Raw genomic sequence first — 6,398 nt, forward strand, 5'->3', positions numbered from 1 at the left:
TGCTCACTAGACACCAAATTTTAACTTCTTAAGCTTGGACCTTCCAGGCATGTGAAGTCTGAAAACTGAAGTTCTTTTGTGAAAAAGCCACCTAGCAATGGTGGGTTTGCTGTAGCACCTGAGATGGACCAAGTCAATTCATAACTTTACCATTTCCTATCTGGCCGCAAAGCTTGAATTTTCTCACTTTGCTCTCCTCTGTTTTAGAGACCTCATTGTTTTCTCTCTGAGCCTTACTTTCAATAAAGGGATACTTATACCCCATGCTGTTGAGTATTAAATGAGACTGCCAAGAAATTCAAACAATCAAGTTGAGGGTTTTGTGGGGAGAAATTTTATATTTTTACTATTATAAATTCTGGCATTTAGCATAGAATTAATTACCATTACTCAGATTTTGGTGGGTGAATGGCATATACTTTCTAAGAAAGGTTAAGTGTACCTGACTCATGTGTGTCACTTACCTAATCCAGTCTCATCATGCTCACCATTAATACAGAATATACTGGATATGAGGATTTTCTAAACTATGTATATAATATGCAAAATACTTTCATTTTCCCAGTTCCCCTCTTGAAATCAGAGTATAATACATTAGGGTTTTCTGGAAGCAATAAAAATACTAATTTGGTCTATGTCTTCTGTGGCATTGAGACTTCTACATTTTTTTCCTCCTGCCAAGAATATTATTCTTTCCCTTTCTATCTAGATAACTTTTATTTTTCATAGAGGCCTAATTTGAATATTATATTTCTAGAATATTACCCATACCTTATTAATACAATATAATGAAGGATTAGTATGTGCTAAACTGCAATAAGCCACATATCATTTCAGGCATTTCAATGGGCTATTCTTTTTATTACTTACACAACCTTATGGTTTTATTACCCTTATAACATTGGAAAAGATTATATCACTCTGGTCTGAGACAGTTCAGTAGATAAAAGCATTTGTCGTACAAGTTTAGGGACCTTCAAACGATACTGGGAACCCATGTAATGGTGGAAGGAGAGAACCAGCTCCATGAAGTTGTCCTGTGACTTCCACACAAAGGCCATGGTGAGCAGGCTTATTCAAATACATCATATACACAACCTCTATATAACAAAGATTTTTAAGATTGTAACACTGGTGTTGGAGACCTAGTGGATATGGGACTCTACCCTATACTTATATATCCTTAAATTCTCATGATAGTTTGTTTCCTAGCTTCTCTCAGAGGACCATGCACCCAATTTCATTCAAGAGTTATGCAGCATCAGTCGACCACGTTCACATATCATCTTAGCTTTGAAACTTTCCTAGTCTGTTCTGTTTGAAAGCCAGGACCTTTTGGTTGTTCATCATAGCTGTCTAAACTTTACAACACTCTCTGAAAGATAAAGAAATAATTCATTTGTTTCTGGGGTTGACATATTCACCAAACATTGACATCTAGTTTCCAAACAATCAGTTTCTCATTTAAGAGTTTATTACAAACTCTTGCTTAGCATCATGCATTCTTTCCCCTATCAATCAGAATATTGCACAGGGCAAAGCTGTGCTTCCAGAGTAACTCATTATAAATGTCAGTTATCAACAATCAGTGAACATAAAATCATGTTTGCCTAAAAGAGTACCTATGTGTATTTTCAGTTTTCAGTTGAGTAATGGTCACATTTCTTGACAGCTGTTCGTGTTTAGAATATGCCTGAATCACATGACTTAACACATTATTCATGAGTTTTACCAACACAGTATTTATAGACATATGTAAAAGGGGGCATCATTTATGGGATTTACATAGATAAATTGAAGTAAAAAAAAAAGACTCTACATATTCCAGTATCTTCCTATTCTCAAGAATATTAATTAAGTAAAAGTAATAAGGGAGCCAGATTTTGCCCCACTAATGTTAGCAATTTAAAACTTTAAAAATAACATATCTTCTAACCATATATAGAACAAAAATTCACTGACCTCCTTTGATTGGTTATCTATTTTTATATGTCCCCAAAGTAACAAACAATTACTCTTGTCAGTTTTTGTTACAATGTTTGTAAGATCTAGGGCAACTCTTTTTCATTTTTTTCTTCATCATGTATAAATGCAGACAACAAGGGCATTTCACAGGCTTATGTCAGAGACATCAATCGTTTTTTAATGAGGCCATAACCCTGAGTAGGTCATGGAATATTAAAAATAAATGAACATATTGCTGTCGCTGGGGATTTCACTCTCTTGGCTGAAGGGTATCGATGAGGAAACACAATACCGGGACACAATACCTCAAACTGCCTTATTTCAAAAAGCAGTTAATTAGCAGACACTGTTTGAACGGTCCTTGCCCATGTCCTTGGAACACACGAGTTATGTCTGTGTCAGTAAGAGAACCATGCTCTGCTTTTCTCAATAGAGGCCAATTGGCTGAGACACATGACCAGGCTTTATCTACACAGTCAATTGGGAGAATTAAAAGGTCAGTTGTTCAATAGGAAAGATTTCCCTTTAGTGGCCCTGTCTAGCAAGGAGATTATCCTCTTGAATGAGCAAGAATGAGAACAATAGTTTGTGAGGACTGGACCCAGTCAATGAGAGTACAGAGGGAAGTAGGGAGAGGGAGAAGGAACAGGGGCATGCCATAGTGACATTTAAGTTCTTCATCTTCCTCCCCTTATCGGCCCTGCTAACTTCCTTCTCCATCATTGTCTCACAATTACTGCAAAGTGAGATGGAATGCCCTTACTCTCATGTTTGTACCTGCTCTCTCTAACCTGCAGCTTCTTGCATGCATTGTTCAGTTTACTCATGACACCTTCTTGCTTCTCCTCCTGGATAATGGCTGGTTATGACTAAATTATCACCATTTCTCTCACTGCTTCTGTGAAGCCTCTCCTGAATCCTCCTGCCATTTAGGGTTGGCCTTCTGGTGACACCTGTGGCCGAAACGTTATAAGTATGTTCTGCATTTCCATAGTTTCCCAGACAGAAAATACAATTTAAAGGTTGTATGCCATTTAGGTTAAGTCCTTTTACCAGCTTTTTCTGGGGCCTATGAACAAAAAAAAATGAGTCTTATTACTTTAAGATTAGAGTAGTTTATAGTAGCTGTATCCTGCATTATTCCCATATCCTCCAACTGAGTACAGAGACAGAAAGAGCCCAGAGGAAGTCTGAGGAAGCAGATGGCTGAATAATACATAGAAGAAAACCATCTTTCTGCCATCTGGGAACACCTGCACTTAAAGCTATTGAAATTTTGAATTCATTAGCTTTACCAAATAAGGTTTCCCTTATTAATGTAATATCCATGACTTAATTTAATGCGTTGACTCAGTGCCATGGAACCTGCACTTTAAAATTAATTATAGTGTGATAAAATCACTGTTTAGTTGTACACATGCTTTCCTAGCACACATAGGGAAAACAATTCACCTTTGTATTCAAGGTACCTTGCAAACCAGTTATACCACAATGGGAACAGAATACAAAATTGAGCTATAATTACTATTGCACAAGATCCTTCTCTGTACAGTAAACATATCTGAAATCTGCAACTTCTATACAGTAAGCACTGGTTTCTGTAATTTTCAAGAAGGTATAATCATTTATTCATTAGAGTGTATGTTGTTCCTTAATGTATCCCAGGCAGTTTTCTGCGAAACAGACAGGGTTTTCCCCTTCAAAGATAGCTCTAGAAATTCAATTTTGAATATTCTTTGGAGTGTTACTGGGGAAGTTTGCAAAAAATAACACCTTCATTGTCTTCAGGTCCAGTGTCATATATTTACATAGCATAGGCCTGCTGCTATTTTAGTCAAACCTTCCTACTTGTAAGTCATGTTATTGCTGAAGCATTGAATAACCATGTTCACTACAGTCTGTGAAAAACATACATATTGATACCATTACATTTGGCTACTTTGCTATCACAATTTGGTTTTATTAGTTTTCTGTCCCCAGAAGGTGTTGCTCTATATTGATATTTTGAGAATATAATTTAATGCATTTGTTCTGGCATTTGATGAACCAGTTTATTATCGAAATTCTAATTGCAGTCTGCTGATGTAAATGAAATTTTACAGATGACCTTCATGGCTATAAAAGTAATGAATGTTAAAACACCCAGTTTCTTCTGAGTCTGCATCTGTGCACACTCACAATTGCCAGTCCTTCCCTCATGAACACTTTCTGTTAGTTGAAATCTTCAATTGTAAATGCTCAACACTTACATTTCATAGTACAAGGTCAATTATTATGGATGGTACTGCTGGCAGCTATGTATTCTCTTTGTCTTTGTTTGCATGTCAGCTGAATTTCTGTGCCTGTAAATCTCATCAATAACTATCCAAGGAAACTAGCTTTAAGAATAATGAAAAATGCATTTGGGCAATGATCAAACAAAGCTTTTTGTACTTCCAGAATAAATTTCAAGGAATACATAGCCAATATCTCATTTCAGCAGCTACATGTAAACATTTATACAGCAGGGTAGACTCCGTATTTGAACTTTTTGTCAAAAGACACTGAAGGTTGCTTGGGAGGGGTTATTCCCTAGCAGCAGGAATATAGAATATTTGTCATGAACACAGGAGGCTCAATGACCTCTCTCACTGTCAAAGTTATGAGAAACATTTCTGATCATTATGACTTAATTATGATAATGGATAATTCTCAGCTGTAGTGCCTAGTGTTTGTTAAGTTCTCAGTAAATATTGCCTTTAAATATTATTCTCTGGCATATTGTAAAGCCTAATTTTTTATCTGATCTCAAATCTGTCAGTACCATGAAGCAGTACTGAAGAATCTTGTTGCTGAACACCAATTACCAAAGTTTCCAATATTTTATTGTTGGAGTTCAGGATTAGAGCTTGTTCAGTCCACACAGTAGTATAGACAGAAGTTTCACTGCAGGTAATAAGTCTAGTGAATACTTGAACATCCATTAAATCTAGCAATGAAAGGGATGGCATTTCCTCCAGACCATCTCATCACTAATTGTCATTTTTACTTCATTGTGGTAGATTGTCTGTTAAATGGTTCCTTGACCTTGCAAATAAAATATATAAAACAATCCTATTTGCTCATTTCTTCCTTCACATGCCTCAAATGAATCACTTCTTGTGAAGAAAAAAATTGTAAATTTTTCTCCTTCCTTCCTTCCTTCCTTTCTTCCTACCTTCCTTCCTTCCTTTTCTTTTTTCTTTTTGTTTTTTCCAGACAGGGTTTCTCTGTAGCTTTGGAGGCTGTCCTAGAACTCCTTCTGTAACCCAGGCTGGCATTGAACTCACAGAGATCTACCAGCCTCTGCCTCCTGAGTGCTGGGATTAAAGGCATGAGACATCACTGCCCAGAAAAAATTGTAACTTTTAATATTAAAAAATATGTTCAGTGATATTATAATGTCTTAAGATGTCATAATAAAATTGCTGCTTTGAGGTTCAAGAAATGGTGTTGATTAAAACTAAATTCATCTAGCCTCACCTGGGCAGGGAAGAAGATGGAGTGCCTCAGGACATACCTGAACTCATTCCTGCTGCCACGGGACTTGGCCCAGGCCATGAACACGGGACATCTCAGTGGCCAAAATCTCCATAGCAGTGCAGTGGTAACAACCTACAAGTATGTGAATGTACAAAAGTTTAATATAGACTTGAAGTCCATGACTTACCTTGCAGCTCGAACTCTGAAGTGGACAGAACTTACCTGACGGAGGACTGAGGATGACTTTGAGCCACCATCAACTACCCATTTAAGAAGGGACCACTGATGCATGCTTCTGTGGGGAGTATGCATTGCGCAGTTACCCATCTGGGGAAGAGTGCTGCATCGTCTGTAAGCTCTGTGGGGCTGTCTGACCTGCACAGGCTGTCATTATTGAGGCTGAGCTGATAGCAGTCTCTGGACTACATGTTATGACATTGACATTGACATGACATTGATATGACCAAGTGTATCTACTGTGGCATCTGCCAGGAGTCCTGTCCTGTTGATGCCATTGTTGAGGACCCCAACTTTGATTTCTCCACTGAGACACATGAGGAATTGCTGTATAACAAGGAGAAACTGCTCAACAATGGGGACAAATGGTAGACCAAAATCTTTGCCAATATCCATGCTGACTACCTGTACCAGTGACCTGGTCGCTTGGCTCAGTTCTGTGGCTCCTAGTGCCCATAAAGAAGCTATAATCCAATAAATAAATAAATAAATAAATAAATAAATAAATAAATACTAAAAGATTACAAAAACAAACAAACAAAAAGCCCTAAATTTATCTATGGTTGAAATATAAATGAAATTTAAAAGAATAAATAAATTGTAAGAAATAGTAGCAGGGAGGAGAGCATAAAAAGAAATGGAAGAAAGTGTAAATCTGTTATTTGGAAATTATAACTGAAAACACCATTAAATAC

General features: G+C 37.0%; 1 pseudogene; it reads left to right on the top strand.

Annotated features, from left to right (window-relative positions):
• The first annotated feature begins 5,482 nt into the window (after positions 1-5,482).
• Positions 5,483-6,120, top strand: LOC100761775 (annotated as a pseudogene).
• The last annotated feature ends 278 nt before the right edge of the window (positions 6,121-6,398 follow it).

Source organism: Cricetulus griseus, assembly GCF_003668045.3.
Source record: "Cricetulus griseus strain 17A/GY chromosome 1 unlocalized genomic scaffold, alternate assembly CriGri-PICRH-1.0 chr1_1, whole genome shotgun sequence".
Classification (NCBI taxonomy): Eukaryota; Metazoa; Chordata; class Mammalia; order Rodentia; family Cricetidae; genus Cricetulus; species Cricetulus griseus.